At 32.5% G+C, this 25,112-nt stretch overlaps 1 protein-coding gene across 1 annotated transcript in view; it reads right to left on the bottom strand.

The window, feature by feature from the left end:
- GPC6 (glypican 6) overlaps positions 1-25,112 on the bottom strand; it is a 1,283,983-nt gene that overhangs the window by 1,036,748 nt on the left and 222,123 nt on the right. The window lies entirely within an intron of this gene.

A 25,112-nucleotide genomic window follows, 5' to 3' on the forward strand; every position in this document is an offset into this window, starting at 1 on the left:
AATTTCTCAAGTTTCCCATGGTTTCCAAGGGCAGAATAATATGAACTGGAGCTGATTCAGAGATGTAACTGTATAAAAAGTATAAATAGCTATTGAATTAAAAATAGCAAGAAAAGCTATTTCTGAATATATGAATCATTGTAACACCTTCATTTCCCATAATATGGTCATATTATTAATCCTATTGGGAAAAAAAAGCTAGCTGGCATAACCTGCTTTCTAACTGATGAGTTATGTATGGTTGTAGACAAAAATTAGGTTGGCACAATATAGTAGTAGCCATTTTTGTTGATAGTTAACATAGCCAATGACATCAAAGTAAAGCAACCACCCCAGAAAATGATAAAATCCCAGATGGCAGAATATTATGTGATAATATTATAAGGTGATAATCTAAAGATGGTATTGGCATCATGTCCTAGCCAAGTCAGGGAGCAAAAAGAAAAATCAAGAGAAGTTAAGCCCCAAAATGCAAAGCATTTGCCATTCCCTACTAAAATGCACATTTCCCCAGAATTGGATTTAGGCCATGATACTCTAAGAGTCAGAGCTGATTATTTTTAACATTCTTGCCAAGTGGGAAATTAAATGCATCAAAATCAGTGACAGCATATGCAATGTCTTTCTTTATAGCAAGAACAATTTCTCTACTTTCCTAACCTGCCAGTCTCTGATATTTAAATATCTAACTCAAATGTCCCCTACATAATTTATAATAATACATAAATTACATTAATATAAATTTCTTTGCTGTTGCCCTACATTAGGCGCCCTTCACACTTTGAACCTGTTGTCTTCGCAGACCTGTGGTACATGGTATGTAAACTATGACGTGATATATGTGTGTGCACATGCATATACACATTATAAGCAGATCAGATATAGATATAAATTTTTAAGTATAGCAGCACATCATGGTTTACAAACGAACACCATATACAATACTACTACTTAGCTTCTCAATTACATTATTCAAAAGAATTCAATTATACATCACTTTAATGTATTTAAAACACATTGCCCACAACTCTGTAGGGAAAATAGTTCGAGTATTATTGCACATTACCTTCAACAGTTTACAGATGATGAAACTGAGGCTCAGAAAGGTTAAAAAGGATACAGCTAATGTTAGAATAATTATTTGAACCCAGTTCTTGCTGAGGTCTAATAGTCTTTTCATTGCTGTGTATAAATAGTTTTGAGAGGGCTAGCTTGACAACCTAGTATTATTTATTTATGTGTTTCTATAAGAAGAAAGTTTGCTGATTTCTAAACAAATGGCAACTAAACTTTTGGAACAAAAAGCATTGTTAGTTTGGAAGCTACCTCAAATATTACAATATAAATGCAGCAGGGCTGTCCTTTGGTGGCAAGAAATACTTGTGACAATTTACAAATGTTAAGCCACAAATCAAAAAAGGAGTAGTTCTTTAAATCTCTGGCCATCAAATACAGTCAACCTAATCAATACCTTTTTTCCCATTATCTCTATAGTCTTAAACTTAATAGAAATGTTTAAGTTGAATATTACCAAGTCTTCGCTTCACCAATTACTATCTTCTTTAGCAATTAAGAAAACTTAAGAAATGAAAGACTCAATGACTTCACAAGCTGACTGAAGTCAGAAAGAAATAAATGCATTTTAGGTCTGGCAAGATGGAAAATAATTATAAATGCTAAATAACTGTGGTTGTATTAGACACAGTGAAGAAATTGAAACGTTGTATGAAGTAAAAAAGATCTAGATATAGCTGTCTGAATATGAACATACACTCAAATTTCAGTTCTCGTACTTAAAAGCAGATGCCAAATGGCATGAATTGTCACAAAATTTTTTGATTTGCAATGATGTTTATTTTTAATAATAAAGAAAAATAGTTGAAATTGTAATGTCTAGGACTCAATTAAAAAGAAATAAAAATATTTCTAACAGATACAGGCCTAAATTCATAAATGATAAAAATAAGTATAAAAAATCTCTTCTAAGAGATCAAAATCTTGACTACAATAGTCAACTGACATTGTCAATTTATGGAAAGAATTCTTCACTTGACTCTGGAGATGTTTAAGTGTTATTCCAACAAAATTATTATAGAGCTACTTTTGTGAAGTTGGTGTGTACTTACCAAAAGAAAAAAATAGGAAAGTATTCATATGGCTTTCTTGTTTGCTCAACTAATTTCACTACAAAGAATTTCTATTTCCTTGTGCCTTTCAAATCTTATTGCAGGCTATATATCATGTGTTTTCCTGTCCATCAGGTTAGGATCAGATATAAATCTTGTGTCCTCAAAATGATGTGCTTCTAATTTTTCAAAACTCTCCCAAAGAGATAGAATAATTTTGATATCTAAATGAAAATTTCCTTTTTTAGTTAGCTAATTAAAAAATAACAACTCAAGTAGATTTCAAAATCAGGTTACATTATGGTATGAGAGAATTCATTCATTTGTCTGACTTCTTATAGGTGAAATGACTGTTAAAATAACTCAGCAAAAATGCCAATCTATCTTTTTTTAGAATCACTGGCAACAGAAATGATATTTCTGAAAAACCAGTTTATGGCATTTGGCTTATGTTTATGACAGTCTTATGTTTCAACTATACCAATCCATATATTAGAACACAAATATTATCAGTATATAAAAAGGAAGTTTTTAAAAACCTTTGCATTTTAATTAAGCATTCCAAATATTTCCTTCAGAAAAATGTAAATCAAAAAAAAAACATACTGGGAAATCCTTCTTAAAACATGAAGAAAGCAATAGTAACCCATGCAACATTAAAGAAACATCCTTCTCAAATCAATTCATATATTTTTTACAGTTAAATATATTAATTAGTTTTTATCCAAACAGGAATATTCTTGGGAGATACAGGGACAAAAGCCACAGGTGGTCATGAAAGGACCTCTACTTATCTGGAACCACAAACAATGTCTGTGTTGCCAAAGTAACCAAATGGTTGCATATAAATGTATGATTTGACATTCACTTATCAATGTTACTAAAATGCAACTCTTATCTCGACTGCATAATAAATTTCATTTCCCAGTAATGATTTCACAGATTCCTGCTTTATTAGCATGTCTCATTTATTTCTGTTTCCAAATGGAAAGAGTCCAGAAAACCTTGGCGTAAGCTCTCCATGTAAAATAAATATCTATCCTAGCCCAAAGGACAATGCTGCAAAACAATAGTAGAGAAGCTTTCCATCTTCCATCTGCACATTCTCTCATAATTCAAGGTAGGCATCATGCCTACCCCATATAATTCAAATCCACTTATAGTTTAAGGGAAGTAGAATGGTTTATTTAAAAAAATCCACTAGATTTTCAATAGATTTTGGTTAACTATGCAATCTTTGTGTACTAAAGTTCAGCTTTTGAAAATGAATAGTTCACATTGGGTATTTATTGTGCCTCTCATTGGACTTCTTTCAACATAAAGAACCTCTTCCTCTGATGTGTTCCATTCAATTTTTGGATGTTCCTAAATAGTAAGCATTTCTTTTTTTTTTTAAGAATTAAGGGGGCAGCTGGGTAGTTCAGTGGATTGAGAGCCAGGCCTAGAGACGGGAGGTCCTAGGTTCAAATCTGGCCTCAGACACTTCCGAGTTGTGTGACCCTGGGCAAGTCACTTGACCCCCATTGCCTGCCCTTACCACTCTTCTGCCTTGTCGCCGATACTCAGTATTGACTCCAAGACAGAAGGTAAGGGTTTGATAAAAAAATTAAATAAAAAGAATTAAATTGAGGCAATGGGAAATATAGATAATTTAAATCATAAGGAGTCAATAAAAATTATATTTAATAATCAAGACTCTTCCATCTTATAAGAACAATCCATTGATCCTAACCCTGTCCTCTAGAACTACACACCATAACAAAAGACACAAGACTTCTAAGATAAACCCTAGAGAAGTGTAGTGGCTCACCTAAATTCATACAAGAAGTCTAATCCACTATTTTATCTACATGATAGAAGGCTCCTTAGACATTGGTATGAGGCATCAATAAGCATTATATGTAATGGACATAAGCTAGTAACATTCCTACTAAGATGAGGAATGAAACAACAATGCCCATCATCATCAGTACTATTCAATATTGTACTAGAAAGGCTAGCTATAGAAATAAGAGAAAGAAGAAATTGAAGGAACTAGAACAGGCAAAAAGGAAATTAAGCTATCATTCTTTGAAGATGATATGATGTCATATTTAGAGAATGCTGGGATTAACTAAAGAGCTAACTGAAATAATTAACAACTTAAGCAAAGTTGCAGGATATAATGCAAAATCATATAAATCATCAGTATTTCTCTACACTACCAATAAAGTCCAAAAGTAACAGATAGAAAAAGAGATCTCATTTAAAAGAGTTGCAGAGAATATAAAAAATCTTGGCATCTATTTGCCAATACAAACCCCAAATTTTATGATCACAACTACAAAGAACTTTTCATTCAAGTAAAGTCAGATCTAAAAAACTGGAAAAACATTAAGTGCTCATGGTAAAGCCAAGCCGATATAGTGAAAATGAAAATCCTAACTAAATTAATTTATTAATTCAAAGACATAACTATCAAGCTACCCCAAAATTATTTTATAGAGTTAGAAAAAATAAAATTCATCTGGAGGAACAAAAGGCCAAAATATTAAGGGGATTTATGAAAAAGAATGAAAGAAAGCAGCATTGCTATATCAGGTCTCAAACTATATTATAAAGCAGCAACCACCAAAACAAACTGTTACTGGCTAAGAAATAAAATGTTGACCAATGAAATAGATTACATATTCAACATGCAGTAGCAAATGACCATGGTAACTTAATGTTTGACAAACCCAAAGATTCAAACTTTCAGAAGAAGAATTCACTATTCAACAAAATCTACTTGGAAAATTGGCAGCAGTATGGCAGAAATTATGTATATATCAATACCTAATGCCATATCCCAAGGTAGAGTCAAAATTGATACATGCTTTAAAGTAAATGGTAACACCATAAACAAATTAGGAGAGGATAAAATAATTCACCTATCAAATCTATGGATGAGGGAAGAATTTATGTCCAAATAAGATACTGGAAAACAATTATCACATATTGTCTTTAGCTTTGTTTGGGAGACAAGACATATATTAAATCTCCTTAACATGTCTTAATTAAATTTGAAAGCTTACTGGTTGGCCTTCCTGACTCACTGAGTCTTTCCAAACTCCAATCCACCTTCCAAACAGCTGTCAAACTGATCTTCATAAAATGTAGAACCGACAAGATTACACTAATATTTATTAACTCTAGTGGCATCCTATTATCTCTAGAATCAAATATAAAAACTTTTCTACTTTTAAAAGCTGTCATAACTTAGTTTCTTCCTACCATTCTAGTCTTTGTATCTTTTTTATCCATTACTTCCCCCCACCAAGGGTTCTGAATTCAGGAACAATATTTCTCCTTGTTGTTCCTTAAACATGACATTCCATTTCACTACACCAGATGTTTTCACTAACTATACATCACACCAAAATTCTTTCCCTCCATCTCCATCTCCTAGCTTCCTTCAAGTCTCAGTTAGAGTTATACTTTATGAAATAATTCATTCTCAGACCTCATCTTAGTGCCTTCCCTTTGAGACGACTCTGAATTTATCCTAAAGACATATCTGGTTTGTCTATAGTTGTTTACATGCTATCCCTCCTGAGTGCTGGGATTATATATTTTTGGCTTTCTTCATAGTATTGGTTCTAAGCACAGTGTCTAGCACATTGAAAGGTGCTTAGTAAATGCTACTTTACTGACTAAAATATCCTTTTGAACTGATTTCTTTTATATTAGGCTTATAAAATCCTGTTAAAAAGTAAACAATTTAGGGATATGTAAAATAACATATGACAAGATGTATAGTTTAGCCCGAGAAATAAGATGCTACATTGCTTAGAATATAAGCAAACAAATTTGTGTGTCATTTACACTATAAACATGAAGATCCTTAGGGATTACTTAGAACTGAAAATACTTATTGCAGTTGCTGATAGCCTCAGTTAATTTAGAATAGCCTTTATATAATTGCATTTGTCACAAGCAGGCCCTGACATTTGATTTCTTTCAGCAACTTTTGCCCCAGTGAAATCTGGTAATACAAGGGGAAGATTATATAAACCTATATAAGTGTTCATGCTTAGATATCCCATTTGCTTAATCTTTTTATTTCCATATACTCTAAAATTTGATTCTATAACAGAAAAGGTGAGATGACAAAGTATTTTCCATCTTAGTCAATTCTCATAACTCATGTAAATATTTTTAATATTAACTCATTTTAAGGAAAGTTGTCATTATACAAAAAGAAAATTCTTAACAGAATTATCAACATGCATGAATAATAAATCTGCTTTCTCTCTTTTTTCAATATAATTAATGGTAGTTATGTATGGAATGGGAGAAATCATTAATCATGATTAGCAATAAAACATTAGACCAAGAAAAAATAAACAATCTGTAGCATTTGAATAGGAGAAGTTATAATAGCTAGACAGTTGCCATTTTAGTTTTCTAACTTGAGGAAGGCAACAAGTAAAACAGTCACTGTAATGTATAAAGACTTATTACCCCTTAACTGCTTCTAGACTAGGAGTTCTTAATCATTACTGTGTCGTGGAACTCTCTGGAAGTCTGGTGAAGCCTATATACCTCTTCTTTGTGTTGTCTGCATTCTTCTGAAGAGGAAATAATAAATTTCAGCCATAAGTTTGTGAAATAAAATAACTTTTTCACCATCTAAGCTCTGAGACTTCCCCAAACATTGACTCCTTGTTCTAAACTCTGATGGTATTTTATATGACTGTAGTTGAATAAACAAAATGAAGATGTGAAACCATAAAAAAAAACAACTTCAGGAACAACCTATACTTTGGCAGTTATTTTGGTGACTTTAAACAATGAAAAATAAAGTTATGGTCATATTTATGATGAAGACTTGTGGGATAATAGATCAGAAGGAGCTCTAAAAGATTGCCTTGTCTAGTCATCTGCTCTGTTTTCCTGTCAGAAAAATGGATTGGGTTGTCTTGGTGATTTAGAGCACCACTGATGGTGGCATAATACCATCACTGGTAACCCCTACCTCCACTGCCTTTCCCCCAAACTCAATCTATTTAAGCTTCCCTTCTAAAATATGCACACATTGCCTTAATGTGTGAAAAATCTATGAAGTTACTATCTAAGTAGTCTTATGGAACTTGTATATATTTAAGCAGACATGAACAAGGGAATAATCTTGATTGTACAAAATGCTAGTCATTCTCAAAAGCATAACACACGAGGCTCCTAGACTATCTTATTAGCAACATCATGAATTATACAACAGCACTGCTTGTTCAAACTGTTTTTTCTGATAAGAAACACTGCATTTTAAAAATCAACCTCTATTTTAATATTTAATACTTCAGCATATCTAGATCTCCAAAAGTAGCAAGCTATTTAGGAAAGAAGGGCACTTCTTGTAATGTTAAAAGCATTTCTGGCATTTTATGTTATCTGCTTTTTAATGACTATATTTTCCAAACATTAAAAATGAATTAATCTCTTTCTCTCTAAGTAGTCTGTTGAACACTATGAAAGAAAGAGTGCAACAGGTTACTTATCCTTTACAAAGGCTATATGGATCTGTGCCTCACTTTGAGTTGTGTGGTTTTAAAAGGAAAATGTCTGAGTTAGCTTCCTTCTCGGAGCTCATCACCTTTGTCATCCCTCTCAGAGAAAGACTGAGTTATTTCTTCTTGAAGCCTATGCACTCCACTGCAATATATAATGATGAATGATGAATCAACAAAGACAGTTATACACAAAAGGAAAAGTATAGTATTTTACTTTAAAGTTTAAAAGCAACTGAGCATTAGTTTTATGATTTGGCAATTTGGGAATTATCTTGAAGACTATCAAAACTTTTCTAGATTCTAGTAAACTAATTCTAATACAAAATGTCGGCAATAGCAAATTATTTCATTCTTTAGTTTTTTCAAATAATGTTTTATTTTTCATGTGCAAAACTCAGTTCATGTTGATTACCCAGGTATATTGTGATGGCAAATCTGGTTAGACATTTTTTTAAAAAATGGACGGTAAAAAATAAAATATTTCAAACAACAAAGGTGACATGCTTTGAAAAGGATGCTAACTTAGACATCTTGCTTTTATAGCCACACAACTCAAAACAAGGCACAGATCTATACAGTCATTGTAAGGGATAATTAACTTGATGAACTCTTTCTGTTTATAATATTCAACAAACTTCTTATGAAGAAATATTAGTTCATTTTTAATATTTGGACTTTGTAAAGTCTTAGATAAAAATATTTAACAAATTATTTCTATAGATATTCTGAAAGAATTAAAATAATCTATCAGCTTTACCCCAATTATCATTATCATAGAGGAACCTTTTTGAAGTTCATACTCAAATATTAGAACTATGACCTTAGAGAAATGGGAAATTACTCTAATAATTGTATATTTTAATGAAATATCAAAGTAGTTAAATATTAGTGATTTGCACTCTTTATTTTAGACTAGATTCTTCTGTTCCAACTCTGTATAGTATAATTTTATAAATTAAAAAATTTATTGGGATTAGTTTACTTTAAATGTGACTGTTACTATGGATTCAATTTCTAAATATTTCCTCCTCAATTTGCATTTATGCATGCCAAGCTTTCTTGACCACTGCCAGTCTGTATACTACAAAATTTCACAGTTTGTTCTAAACTTTTCTAGAATAGTTAAGTCATATTATGTATAATACTGCTAGGAAAATGTATCTATAGTTGGAGGACTTAATGATATCTTCAAAAAATCACATTCCTTAAGAAATTTAAGTTCCCTCCCTGAAATCCAGCCCACCACTTTATTGCACGAGATATGAAGAAATGAAACCTCCATTAGAAATAAACAGTATATGTAAGTGATTATGCTCTTGGGGACCTCTTACCACAATGAATTGGGAACTATTTTTCATAAATGTAATGCCACTATAATTAGTGCCCTACTGAGCCAAGGGATAAAAGCTTGTCTCCAAACTCACATTCTCTATGTCCTTGATTAGGGTAACTAGGCAAGTTCCATACATCTACTGCATTTTCTTCAAATTCCAATCACCCAAATCCCTTCATTACACTCCAATGGACATTAAAGATAAAGACTACTTACTGAATAAGATGTTTCTCATTTATATGGAAACATATCCACATGTTTTCTTTAGATAAACTTGTTTTTGTTTCTTTTGGAGGAAAAAACCAACACTGTGATCTTCAAGAGAATTGACTGAAACCCAAAATCTATAATATGATAAATTTTCAGCTCCCTTTAAGGAAAATAAAGTAGTTTCTGATCAGACCTCTGCAGTGTATGCCACTCTTCATAAGGAGTCTTATCAGCTTTGGTTGTATTTTTGTTGTTCTTCCCATTCTGTCTTTTAAACACAAAACTTTACTTACAGGGCATCATTATTAACAAAAGCGTTCCAGTGTGTGCTTCAGGTTAATTACTGTTGCTGTGATTTCTGGCCTTAAACATGGGCTCTTTTTTCAATAAATTATGCTCAACAATGGAGCAGAATGGTGTGCCCCAAATTAATCCCTAATGATATGACTACAATAAACTATAATAAAGCTCAATTGTTTTTGTTTTTGTTTTTTAAATGAGGGAATTATAACTCCAGGAATCTACAGCTTTGGCTGCACAAGTGCTTTGGACACCTCTCTCATTTTAACTTTGATCTGGACAAGTATTTTGGGTCTTACAAACCTACACTGTTTTGTGCTTAATCTCAGTCCAAAAAAAATGTGGAAGCCAAATGCCCAGCATCAATGACTTTCAACTTAATAGCTGTTTAGCTGGAGGTGGGACATCTGAAGAACCAGCTGTGGGAATACTTATCAAAGAGCACTAAGGAATGAGTGGGCAAATTTCTATTTGCCTTGTCTTTTAAACATTCTCCTTCACTTACTTCTTAGTAACACTAAACACAAGGGATTAATTTTGGGGATTTATAATAAAAATTCCTTTTCTAACAGTCAGAGTAATGTTTTCCCAGATAATTATATATTATTTTTGGAATGGTTTTAATTTCTAATCTGAAAGTTGCCTTAAAAAGGAGCACTGGGGTCTTCTCCTCCAGAATATTCATGTAGACTTTATAATGTATTTTTTAGAAACACACTGAATGGGAACATTTCATTCAACCTCAAATGAGACTGCCCTAATTTGAAGCTAGGAAGCTTCATCCAAGCTTTTTCAGCCATACCTTATAATTTTCAGTTGCCAGAGAAGTGAAAGCTCAACAGAGCAATCCAGGAAAAGAGATTTCTCACCCCTCGTCTAAGATAACTCTGCTGGCATCTTAGGAGTCAGCTAAGTGAAATAATGGATAAACTACTTGGCTCAGAATCACAAAGACTTGTGATCAAATCCTGCTTCAGATGCCTACTAACCATCATTCCAGGAAAGTCACTTAATCCTTATTAAGTCCCAAGTATCTTTAAAGGATTATTGCAAGGTTGAACATCTTAACATGTTATCTAGATGCTAACTATTATCATTATCTATCTTTTGCTCTCACTACATCCTACATTTTTTATCATACCTACTTTTAACCTGCATTTCTCCACTTTGATGTCCAAACCTTGAGGACAAGACCTTTTCCTGGATTTTTTTTGGTCTTGGTACCCTGAGTGTCTAGCAACCAACATTAAGTTCTGAAAAAGCGTTTGTTGAGTTGAATCAACTTAATATTTTCCATTGTAGGGAGTAAGCAACTAAAGCAAGGAATTGAGAGAATTGGCCTAGTACAAGGAATAGACATTTTCTAACACAGAAGCCATTTGCCCAAATGAAAGTGATTTTTCCCTCTTTTCTTTCCAGGTACACATGAGGCTCAATTGTTTTCTTTCATCTTCCTAGGAGATTTCATTTTCTTAGGTGACCCTCTCTTTATATTAATTTTCTTTTCTCAAGTTGTTCCTGGGGCTTTTCATTTTGTACTTTAAACATTTCTTTGGTTTTTAGCCATTTGATAAAATTTAGGAGGAAGAAAGCTTTCCTCCTTATCTTTTCAGTAACTGGAAGGTAAAAGCCAAATCTATGTTTATTGGCTTCATTTTTTGAAAATCCACTTTTTATTGATCTTTTGATTTTTCACATTAGCTACTTTTCTCTTCCCTTCCATAGAGGACCATCCCTTATAAAAAGGAAAAAAAAAAGAAAAAAGAAAAAAGAAAAAAAAACACATCATAATTATAACTTAGACAATGCAGACATTTTACAAGTATGGCTTTTAAAATATTGTTAAGGCAAAATTCTGAAAGAAAAAGACAACAGGTGACCAAATCCTTTGTACTGTTTAAAAAATTGCCTTCTGAGCATATTGTAATAGGTGATGAGAAATTCGGAACTGCTATTTATATTATTGGCTTCTTTAGGTCAATGAAATGTCAGTTAAAAATGTCCTGTCAGTAAAAAATTTGCATTTTCTTAGTATTTTTTATGATGGGTTGGCAATACTGATTAGAGTCTGTCATTTCTAGACATTTGAATCTCATCACTTTCTGTCTGCTTCTATATGCTCTATGAGTTCTGAAGGATTTTTCCAAGGATGATGAGGGATGGGATTCTTGTTAAAGAATATTTTGAATCTCATCCAACAAAGATGACACAATAAATCTTCTAACCATTTCTGACCATATGTCACAACTCTTGCAGGCAAATGAAGGCTTTCATAGCTTTTAAATAATCTTTAGCAATGACAGCTGTTGAGCCATTTACTCTGCTCACCCCTTTCTTTTATTTAAGGAAGGAATATTATGTTATACAGAATGGCATAATCTACATGACACATGAATAATGTGGTCTATTAAACTTGAAGTTCTTTCTACAATGTCAACGTGGCCATTCATATTTTTTTTCTCTATGAGAACTTGGTCATTAAGGGTATATACTTGCTTACCCATCAAACTTCTTTAATGATAAATCTGAACTTTGAAAGCTATTGGGTAGTTTTCTAAATTGTTCCAAGCTGCATCACTAACCACTTTTATGAACTTTGACAAGGTAAGAACATGGCACAGAGCAAAGAGAAACGATTTTAGGGTCAGGTGACATTTGTCTACTTGCTATCCTCTGAGATTCCTTCTATCTCTCTATAATTTATAATCAAAAGTCATTTAATTATTTTATACTCAGTTTCTTTATTTTAATAATAAGTGAAGATTAGACAACTACTATAGTCCCTTAAAATCCAATTATCCTGATATCCAATTCTATCTCCCACATTCCTTACTTCGATGAGTTGAAGTTCAAATTGTGACATGCTTTCAGAATGCAGTGAAACCTCGGCTTTTGTTGATATCAGTTATGGTTGGTTTCAATTTTCATAGATTTCTTGATTTGTCCTAGTTTTTGTTGGTTGCCTCGGATTTCATTGGCCTGTCCACATGCCCTTGCTGCTAATTTTGAAAAAAACAAAGGACAACACAGACATTCTCCTGCTTGGTGCAACATTGCTTCTCTTTGTGTGAGCATCACCTCAGATTGACATCTGTGTAACAGCATCCCCTCTCCATTCACCCCCCTCCAACCAAGTGGACATGGAGGATAGACTGCTCCCCTGCGGGATCACATCCTTCATGCTTTTGCTGCTGAACTTGTTGATGACCTTGAGAAGCTCCTCATCAGTCTCCTTGCCATGCTGTCTAGAATCTTCTTCAGGTCCTCGGAGTTGGGGGAGTCATTGATGCCAAATACAGCCAAAAGATAAGCAGCCACTAGTGCATTTTGATGGTCTGGGTTCCACTTAGGTGCTCATTTATTTTTTACATTAGTCTTTTATATTCATTTTATATTCATTTCTTAATGTTTTTAATATTCAACACTATATTTATTCTCTATGAAATGTGTTTTTGTATGTATTTTTGGAGTGTCTAGAACGAATTAATTGTATTTACATTGACTCAAAAGGAAATAATTGCTGCGGTTTTCATCAGTTTGGGATTTCCTTTATTGTTTTCTAATGGATTGTCAACAAAATCTGAGGTATCAATGTATTTTTAAAACATAATATTTCAGTATTTTATTATATTTAGAGTTCTGGCACAAATATTAGAAGACTTAGGGAAGTATGCCTTTTTCTGTTATTAGGAAATGCATATTTCATTAAGAAAATAATATTTTTATAATATTACTAAGGGATTCTTTCGTAAAGAGGCGAATTTAAGGTATATATGGAGACATAACTATCTAGAACTGACTCAGATAACTAAAAATATATAGTCATCATTGCAATTTTCATATGCATAGGAAATAGGTCAAAAGTAAAAGGTGAATTCCTTAATCTCATCTTGAACAGTGAACAAAATAAAAAAAATTGATCAATGTCATTTATTTCTTTTTGAATAAGCAAAAGGAATTAATAAGACCATAGGAATAAAATTAGTTTTTAAAAAATCTATGGTGGCCTAAGTGAGAGAATATCTTGAAATATGAACACATTCTCTAGTTTTAGTAGTTTTAGTTAGCTTAAGCAATTTACAACTCAAAAACTTCACTGAAGTGAAAATGTTTAATAAAATTTTTAATGGTACATAATTCATTGGTCCTCATGTGTGAATAAATGAAAGGGTTAAAATATATGCCATGATAATTTTGCTAAAATTTGACCACCAGAAGCATGTAGATGAAGAATCAAATCCAAGATACTGACCTCAGTAGGAACATTAGGTTAGGTTACCTAGACCAGATAACCTCATGAAAACAATCTTGAGTGATACTTGACCCTGTTTGTTAAGAAATAGTCATTCCAAATGAATTCTCTTTTGTATCTATCATACTGTGTCTTATAGTATAATTATTTTATTTTCCCCCCACTTTAGATTGCAAGATGCTTGAGAGCAGAATCTGGCTATTTTCATTTCTTCAATGTCTGGCTTAGTGGTTAGATACTTTAAAATTTTTTGTATTGAATTGAGTACAAAAGTAAGTGGTTTTTCTACAGAGACAAAGCTTAAACAATAGTTTAAAGTAAAATTCCACAAAAATTAAAAAGGGATGTTAATAAACTTTCCCATTAATTACATACCTGAACCTGAATATTCTCCCTATAGATTCCATAGTGTAGAATAACCAATTAGGTGAGTTTCTCTTTCTCTATTAGAAATAAGCTATATCAAGAGAGTTGACATTGTAGTAAGGACAATTCGAGATCAAATCTTGACTTTACTAGTCATATGACTAAAGAGCAAGTTGATGTCTCTTCATCTCAGTTTCTTCTTCTGCATAAAAGTGAAAATAGCATCTACCTCACAAGCTTGTTGAAAGAGGGAAAGTGCTTTCCAAATGTTAAAGTATTATATAAAAGTTAATTCTTGACAGATGTGGCTAGGGTATTATCAATATTTAGAGAAAATAAAATTTACTGCACTTTTTTCAAAAAACTTTTATAAAAAAGGTATCAATGGATATCTTTGGCCAAAAATAGAATCATTAATACTGCTTTCATTTTGTAAAAATAATTGTACTATTTTTAATAAAAAGGCAAAAACTGTAAATGTGTAATTTGCAATCCTGTTTTATATGATAAAAACTTGAGTTTGTGTCCTACTACAAACTCTCACAGAATAATTTCAGACAAGTAATCTCATCTGACAGAGGCCAGTGAATATTTATGTGACTCGGTTTCCTTATTATTAAGTTGAATAAGTTGAATTAGTCTAGTAAGGTCTCTTGAAGCTTTAAATCTACGATCCTATGCTCTAACTCAAGTCTTCAGATGGCTACTTACAATATGTTTTAGTGGAAAATACATAATAATGAATTAGAGGAATTGGATTTAAATACTGGCTCCACAACTAACTTCTTTGTGTTCTGAGGCAAGTTATGATCTGCTTCAGATTATGTAGTTCAAGTATTCCTTAACCTTTTGTATTCCATGAATCCCTTCTCAATATAAAATATTTTAAAAGTTTTGGAGGCAGCTGCGTGGTGCAGTGGATATGGAATCAGGAAGACCTGAGTTCAAATATGTCCTTGGCTATATGACACCAGACAAATAACTTAACCTCCATCTTTCTCAGTTTCCTCACCTTCAATAATAAAACTAAATCCATCTCTCCCATGGTTGTTGTAAAGATAAAATGAGATGATATTTATAAGGCACTTTGCAAATCTTAAAATGATAGATGAATTTTAGGTATTGTTCTAAAATAAAACATGTAGAATTACAAATGAAGCTAATTAAATTGGAATATAGTTATTAATTTTTTAAAAGCAAGTCTACCAATCACATGTTATGAACCCCTCATCTAATTCATCACCTATGTTTTACAGAGGAAGAAATGAATATATCAGAGGCATCTAAGTGACATTCCCAGGGTCACTTAGCTATGAAATAAACTAGAATCCAGGTCAATTAAGTTCAATTCATTTCCTTTATTAGGTGCTACTTTAGGGTTAGGTAATATTTTTTAAGTTTCTATCCTCAAAAAGTTTATACTCTAATATGTGGGTGAGATGTCCATATATAATTCATCATAATGCAAATTACAGTAAGAAGTTAAAATAATAGAAAATATAATAATAAATAATAAATAAATATAAAATACAATAAAATGCCAGTCAAAAATTTGAGAAACTCTTATAGCATGAAAGGCCAATAAAAGATAGATTATCCCTAGGGGATCTCTTAAATTCAAAATTCCATCTACACTGCTTAGTTCTTTCAATGGAAAAGTGTTGGTTTTTATGACAATCTTGTCATGTGAATATACTTATACAAGTCTATCAATAAGATGGTAACTTTGGAGCTTAAAAAAACTATCATATTTAACTACACTCACATATTCATCAAGTCCATTGAGGTTTTTTAATTAAGTGAGCATTTTTAGTTAAATGTTTTTTCTTTAAGTCTCAATATGGAGGTATAAATTAATTTAAATTTTTTTTTAATTTCACTATTTTTACCATTTGTTTGGCAGTATTCTAAAACCCCATCATAGGGGTAGAATTGTCCAGGAGTTCTCAAAGGTTAAGTTAGAAGAACAAAAACCTTGCAACATATCCTATTGAGCTACAAAAGTGTCCGTGTGTCTATCTTTTGAGGAATTCTGGGTCTCATTTGGAAAAAAAATGATTATTACTTAGTTTTCAAGATGATACATTTGTTTAGCCAGAAAAAAATTAAGGTCACTTACTAAAATACCGAGAGACTTTGTACTTCATTAGTGGAAAAAAGATCCATATAGATGAAATCAGAGCATAAACATATTGGGAAGGTTTTAAAAAACATATAAATTAAGACTGCTTTTTAAAGGACTTGAATAAAAAACTATTTGAAAGAATAATTTCCTTTAATTTTTTGTTATTAACAAATAAATGATATAATCTGAAGAATCACTTTTAAAAAACTAATACTACAATTCTATTACTAATTAAACAATGATGATCATGAAATTGTATGAATCACTAATTCCACATTGACAGGTACTCCAAAATAATATCAGCCATGTTTTTAATCTAAGGTTGAAGAACTTACTGTAATTAGAAAAAATTCAGAAGTCCAAAAGTATTGACATAGAGTATAATATGACAACAGCTTGCCTGCTATTATCATTCAAGGTCAGAAAATTCATCACAGGGACAATTCACAGAAATCAGTTGTAGTGATTTAAGTTAATAAGAAAAAACTGTTAGTATTTGGTAAAGAAGCCTGCTGGACATTTATGCTGTAAAACAAGGTGCCTCTAGAGACTTAATAAGGTCATTCCAGTCCCTGACATGAAGAAAGGGAAAAATGAAGATAACTAATCTATATTAGGAGCTAATACAATAGAGATTGTACCTAGAATTACAACATGAAATGACCCTGGGGTGATCAAAATCTGAAGCATTTTCTGCTTATTTATTATTCACATCCATGGACATTTTTTTTAAATTTTAAACCCTTAACTTCTGTGTATTGACTTATAGGTGGAAGAGTGATAAGGGTAGGCAATGGGGGTCAAATGACTTGCCCAGGGTCACACAGCTGGGAAGTGTCTGAGGCCGGATTTGAACCTAGGACCTCCCATCTCTAGGCCTGGCTCTCAATCCACTGAGCTACCCAGCTGCCCCCATGGACATTTTAACCCAAATTAATACTTTATACTTTTCATTGCATAATAATAGTTTATATTTAAAAGGAATGATTTTGGAATTTTATTAAAAAGATAGAATGTCAATTGCATAAAAGTATTTCACAGCTCATTTTATTTCTCACTTCTCATCCATCTCATTCGATAATCATTAAGAAGTCAGTTCAAAAAATGATCAGATAAGATGAGGTATGTGCTAGACTGAAGTAGGAGTGGACACCGTTAAATTACAGACTTGAGTTCAACATTGCCTATATTTATAATCACACCTACTGTTAATAGGCCCCCAGGTAACACCATTTACCTGCATCTCTGTGTATATGAACTGTACACATATGACACAAATTGGCCTGGACTTCGCCCACAGCCGTATATTTTAACTCTCACTGTTTGTATTTTCGTGGCCAATGAGCCTTTTCATAATTGTTTCAATTACAGATCAGAATTAGAGAATTTTTTAAGACCACTACCAAATCCTAGAGTGTTTTTTTCCAATTATTTAACTAATAAAATACAGAAATAGGTAGAAACAGAGAGAAAGTGGAAAATGATAACTCTAATCAAGGTGTTTCCTTTTTCTCAGAAGTAGATTCCACTAAAATATATATGCATGTCCCTTAAAAGAGTTTGTAAAGAGATTAATTTCATTTTACTGCCCCAAACAAATCCAATCTTCCTCCAACATACTACAAATGGAATAAAAGCATTTTCATATACTGATTTACAAGAATAACTTTAAACATTACCCCCACTGTGACTAGATGACACCTACTCTAAAACATGGAATGTATTGTTTCTGAAAAAATAAGATAAATGAATGCAATTTCAAAATAAATGGTATGTTGTCAAAACAAACCCCCAAGAGAAATGCATATTCTCTGCAATCTAGGAAAGAAAAATGAATTGTTTTGGAACCTTAACGAAATGTATCTTTTAAACTTCCCTTTCCTTGTGCCCTCTCCAAAGCTTGATGGTTCTTCTAACTGTTTTAAAAGTTCGAATAACTTAAAGTCTTTTCACTAATCTCTTTAAGTCTCTTAAATAATAACACTGACTTTTTTCTATGAAATTCAGGATATAGTATTTACCTTAAAATTTTTCTTTTGGCTAACCCTGAAGACAAAAGAACGCTAATAGCCTTCCATTGCAGGGCTTTTTCTGATCACAATACTTTTATTTGAAAACCTGAAAACTCAGGAGTTCATAGATTTGGAAGTGAGAGAAATCTTAGGAATCATCGAATTTTGTAGATAAGGAAATAGTGAAATGTTCAAAATCGCTCATGTGGTAAATGACAGAGCTGTAATTTCCAACAAGGTTAAAAAAACCCATTCCCATTCCATAGTGTCATGCTAATTCAATTGCATTTTTGCTAAAACAGATTCTCCTTACCTACAGTAGAGTTAATATAAGCCTACTTTTTGTTCTGATTGTCATAGGGTAGAACTACAAATAAGAGGAATTAACAGTGCTTGCTACATCTATAGTCTTATTACAATTAGACTTATTTAGCCTGAATGAAATTTACTCATTTCATTGCTTTCTTATTCCATGAAGAATAGCATAATCTAAAATTTATTGGGATCAGTAGTTTAAAATGAGAATATAAAACAAATTACATACATGTACATATGAAACACAATAAAACATACATAAATACAAAATATACATTTTGTACATGAAATGCAAAGTAGAGCTTAATTCTTTGATATCAGTTACCATACCATTAGTAACTAATCTTTAATCCTTAAACCAATAAAATCACATTACTATCAGGACTACTATTTAGCAGTTTGCCACACTGAGTAAAGGCTTATTAAATGACTGTCAAATAACTGATTGAATCAAATAACCTTGAAAAGAACTTTAGAAACCAACTAATACAGCTTCCTGACACTTTACAAATGAGAAAACTGAGGTACCAAGAAGTAATTTGCCCAAGGTGATACATACAATAAATAGAGGAGCCAGGATTTGAACTCCTATCCTAGAATTTCGAGTTCAGTCCTTGTCCCACTTTATTGTCTTCCTGTTGAATATTTACTTTCTTCTTATCTCAAAGGGGATAAGGAAAATCTGTAACAAGTTCCTTCAATTTTCAATTTACAATAATGAAAAACTCACTTCTCCTAATGAAACTGTTGAGAAAGTACTTTCTTGTGAAAGTAGAAAGACTATTTATTCATTTTTTTCCAATGTACCCATTTCCAGATCAAACTGGTCCAATTTTCTGGCTGTCACTTAATTATGAATGCTGAAGCTTTTAGCTTCATAGAATAAGCTGTGTTTGGTTATGAATGATTAAGGGTTCATAAAGTTTTTACTAGCACATTAATCTTGAGGTACAGAGTAAGTCATTGCACTGGTTGAAAATCTCCAGCACTTTTGTTAGATTGTCCAAAGGGAGCATTAAGCAGGTTCAGTACTGTTACCACCATTGCTACCTAAGATAGAGGCTTAACAAATCAAATTCTCTAGTTCTAAAGAATCCAGCTTATAAATAGTTCAAAATATATAAATACTTTTATTCTGGAATTGTTTTTCCTTTGGAATTCAAGCACTCTGCTGCAAAACTCAAAAGTATGGAATATTTTTGGACTATCTATCTTCACATTCTTTGTTATAAAGAAAACTGTCCAGCAAGTAGTAATAAAAACTAGCATTCCTACACAACCCTTTAACATTTGCAAGATGCTTTATAAATTTTATCTCTTTTATCCTCACATAAGCCCCAAGAAGTAGATTCTATTGTTATTCCTTTATTTCAAATTTTATTTTTATATTTTTCCATATTACATTTAGGTAAAGTTTTAATAATCATTTTCTGACATTTCGTGATCCATATTGCCTATTGCCTCCCTCCCTTCAAACCCTCCACTTCTCCTAGGTGATACAGTTCTATCATATAACACGTCTGTCCTGTTATGAAAGAAGATATATATATATATATATATATATATATATACACTCACACACACACACAAAGAATCATATGTTTCAAACTACATTCGGGGAGGCTATTACTCCCATTTTATAGATGAAAAACCTGAGGCAGACAGAGGTTAAGTGACTTGTCTAGGGACACACAGCTAGTATCTGAGGCCACATTTAAACTCAGGTTTTTCTGGTTCCAAGTCCAATGCTCTACTTTGTTATGTAGCTGCTTCTAAATATGCAGACTATCTGGGTGTACAGACTGGACTCTGATAGAAACTTGGATCCTAATGTATAAGACCATTTCCTGCTAGCAAATGCATTTTATGTGTCCATAAAGCAGTAAATGCAGATAGAAATGATTTACTTTTTCTGCCCAGAAAATCATCCTGACAGCAAAGGTTTAAGCATCCTTTTCTCCTGCATAAAAATGATTGCTTGAAGGGATTCTCAATTCTCAAAAAAAAATGGGAATCTGAGAAGATTTTTCAACTCACTCAAGAGAACATGAAGTGTTATTGTGGTTGGCCAATTCTCAGGAACAGTCCCAACTTGTCATTCATTAAACAATTAAAAAGAAAATTATATTTTGGTCCATTTGTTGGTGGCATTAGACCACTATCATCCTGAACCAATGCCAAGAATGACCATAGCTAACGACTTCTTTCAATCCTTTGCATCCTAGAACTCTAAGTTAGTTAGGGAAAGGGAAAAGTAGATAGAAGGTAGCAGTGTACACTATGCTCTAGAATCATAAGAAAATGATATACTGATTTCTCTTACTTTCTATTTTCCTCACATTTAGACAATCCATATGGACATATGTCATCTTCATAGGAAAGCACTCTAAGATTAGAAAGATCTTATGTAGAAGGTTGCATATGAGCTAAATCTTAAAAGGAAACTAGGAGGATCTAAGAAGAAGAGATGAGGAGAAAGAACATTCTAGGGAGAGGAAGCAGGTTGTGTGAAAGATATGATGATAAAAAATAGAATGCCTTGAGTAGGGTACAGAGGGAAAAAAAAGCCTAGTTTAGCTAAACTGAAGTTGGTGTGAAGGAGGGATGATACATGATAATCTTATAAAAAGATTTGATATAACTTTTTCAAATGTTTTCTATGCCCCAAAGAGGAATTTGAATTTGAGCATATAGTTAATAGAAAACTACAGGAGTTTACTGATCAGATGGGTGACATTTGCTTTAGAAACTAATCATTCCACTGGTTAAGTAGAATATGGATTAGTAGGTAGAGAGTAAAAAGACAGAAGGTAGAGAGACCAAATTGGAGGTTATTGGAGTCATCTAAGGGGATCAAGGTTTGAACTAGGTAGAGACACAAGTCACATACAGTCAGTTTTGTAAAGGAAGAATTGACAAGACTTGGCAATCTATTTGGATGTATACCCTGTGGAAATGAGAAGTTCAAAGAATAAGAAAGAGGCAGTGCTGGCAATGTTACTGGAAAGAAAGAGCCATCAAAGATCAGTGGTCAAGAGGTACATACAATGTCGTGATGGGGGGCCACACCACTATGATCTTCACCAGTACTAAGACCATTACTTCATTTTTTTTTGCTTGTTAGAAGCTAAATTTTACTTGCTACTATATTCTTACACAGTGATTAGAGAAAGCAAACATAGCTGCAGCAAGAACTAGAAATGAACCTATACAAAAGAAAATGTAAATAAATAAGTAGATGAGAGAGACAGAAGAATGAAAGTTAATTTAACCCATAACAAAATAGTAAGTATTCAGTTATAAAAAGCAAATGCACTTTTTCAAGTAAACATATTTTAGGAGTAGATGAAGTAATAGTTAAGTGTATAATTAATATAAGATGTGTGGAGAGTGTTGGGGAAGGAGCTATTCAACAGTTTTTCACGAAATTTTTTTAATAACCCTTACCTTCTGTCTTAGAATTGACACTAAGTATCAGTTCCAAAGCAGAAGAGTGTTAAAGCGCTGGGTATTTGGGGTTAAGTGATCACAGTTAGGAAGTATCTGAGGTCACTTTTGAATTCATGACTTCTCATCTCCAGACCTAGATTTTTATCCACTGAGCTACCTAACTGCCTCCAACAGTATATTCTACTAGAATCTCAAACTCTACTTTAAGAGGAAATTCGGAACTTTCTGCATTTTGGTAAATTCAGATTATTTATTGTCTCTTAACACTCAAGTCCCAATGCTACGATTAGAAGCCACTGGAAGAGAAGCAGTATGTTTTCCAAATGGAAGCTACGGACTCAAGAGTATTCTTACGTCAACAGTTAAGATTATATTGGGCACCATGTATGTTATTAATTAGCTATGAAATTAACACAATATTTTTTAGAAAAACATTTTAAGGAAAGCATTAAAAAACCTAATCCTCTTTCTAATATCCAGTTTGCCTTTCAACACACTAAATAATGTTTTATATGCATAGACAAATCTGTCTCACAGAAGCAGTCCTTACTTATAAGCCTCAAAACGGAATGTGATGCTACTTGAAAAATAGTCATCACTATGGTTCAGTGGCTAAAGTTATTTTTTTTCACTGCAAGCAAGGAGCATCATTGTAAAGCAATTTTGGCTATAACTGCTACTATGTAGCATATAGCATCATCTTACCAGCCGACATACCCTAATATAGTTTATTGTAATATGAAATACTGTTGCATTACTAATAACATTGCTACCTGAAGTTGCCCAAAGGAAAGCATTTTACTATTCTTTGAAAATAGAGAGCATAAAGATAAACTCAGACAAGATAGTGTCATTTTTTTTCCTGTTGGATTAACTGTACCTTTTTTTGGAAATACACTATCATGTTGATGTGGCACTATGAATACTGGAAAAGGTCAATACTAATTAAATGCATTAATAAGTTTTATACTGGTGCATCCTGTGGTTGACACATTGCTTAAATATCAAAATTAGACCAGCAGCAAATGATCCCTCAACTGAAGTCCGATATAATTTTTAGCTGAAAAAGAAAATCCTTTTTAATTCTGGTCCATCAAACTAGAATAAAAATGCATTATTTAGCATATTTTATACACAATTGGTGTTAGAAAAGCCTTGGTTTTATTACTTCAGAGAAAGACTAGTGGACTTTCCTTCCTCCAGTCAATAAAACCTTTGCAGATAAGGATTTTAAGATTAAATGTTTATGCTAAAATTGAGTTTACAATTGCTAAATGTTTGCTTTAGAAAAAATTTTAATTGCCTTCTCCCAAAGATGAATTTTTTCACCTTATCAAAGTATTATGAAGAAATGACTGCATGTAGCTCTTTTCATCAAAGTAACTTTTTTTTAAGACTTCCAGGTTAACTGCTTGATCACGTAGTTTGATGGGGATATGATTGGGGATGTAGACTCTGAACGATCAGTTATCTTTGCTCAAAACCTGTCACCTTTGATGATTCCTTCTCCCCAAATCAAGAAGTTGCCAAGTCTCTTGATGAACATGTGGCTTTTCTTCTCTATATACACTGCCACATCACCCTAATTTAGTCCTTTAAAATCATTTGTCTGAACTATTATAATAGTTTGCTAACAGCTCTACTCACCTATAATCTTTATCTTTTCCAACATACACTTCAAAATAGTCTTCCTAATACATTGACCTGAAAAAGTCATTCTGCTGCTCAAAAGCCATCAAGCTCTTTCTTGAAAATAGGATAAAATACAAACAAAGCCTGTCATTTCAAGCCCTCTGAAATATGGCTTCTAGAAATGTTTCCAGATCTATTTCATGCACCTGATATTACAGCTAAACCTGATACCTATCTCTTCTCCAATTTCATTTTGTACTCTCCAATCTCTGTACATTTATACTGGTCCATTTCCCCCAGTAGGAAAATTCTATCTCTTGATCTCTGGCAAAAGTCTCTTTCTTAAAAATAAAGGTTATTTAACTCTTCTATGAACTTCCATAACTTCCTCCATGAAGTCTTCTTAGCTGAAATGATCTCTATCTCCTAAAATCTCCCCAAACTATGGAATTTTCCCATTTCACTGCTCATATATATTAATTGTGTCTGTATGTGTTCTCTTTATAAGATTATTATCATATTGAAAGTAAAAACTGTGTAAATCCATTTTTACTTTGTTGTCTCCTCAGTGCCTAGCACAACTACTGGCAAATGATAAATGCTTAATAAATTCTGATTGATTTGTATAAAAATTTGTTATGTGGTTTTTTTCTGAATAACCCTATGTGATATAGTAGTAAGTTTATTAAGTCCATTTTATAGATATAAAAATTGAGGCACATAGAATTTGTGACTTGTCCAAGACTGTACATTAGTATAAGACAGACCCAAAGAAGCAAACCCATCATCGCTACAATTCCAATATTCTATCAAAGAATCTTGTAGAAGGAGGTGCATCCAAAATTCTCTTAAATCTGAGTCAGAAAATTAGGCTAGGTAAACCAATAGAGTGGGTAGCAACTAAATAATCAGATGATCTATTTAAGGTTTTGGGAAACTCCTCCTGTTCCTAGTGTATGAATTGAATTGCAAAAGTAGAATATCAAAATCAGTGTTTCTAAAGCCTCCCAATACATATCAGAAGCAGTAAGAGATCTCTACCCCACTCCCCAAAATATAATAAACAATCATTCACTTACATACCTACATATATACCACATGGACAACAAATCAGGGGGTAAATAGCTGTGGCAAGTCTAAATGTTGTATTAAATCCTGTAACATGTTCTGTTTTCCTTATAAAATGTAAACATCTCATCTGATCTCAATACAATGTTAAAATTTAGCTTCTGAAAAAGACATTGAACAAATGGTAGGGAGAAAGTATTACACAAATGTAAAGTGTCACAGGATTCTCAGCCTTTCCTTCTACCCCATATCTTTATCAGATATTGCTTTTAAAAGAAAAGAAAATTGCAGGATGTTGAATTGATATTTTCTGGCTTTCTCTCTGGAATTGTTCACATTATTTCCTGGCTTACCATAGTGTAAATATTTGAATCTCATTTTAAAAGAGGATAAAC

This window comes from Gracilinanus agilis, chromosome 3, assembly GCF_016433145.1.
Source record: "Gracilinanus agilis isolate LMUSP501 chromosome 3, AgileGrace, whole genome shotgun sequence".
In the NCBI taxonomy this organism is placed as follows: Eukaryota; Metazoa; Chordata; class Mammalia; order Didelphimorphia; family Didelphidae; genus Gracilinanus; species Gracilinanus agilis.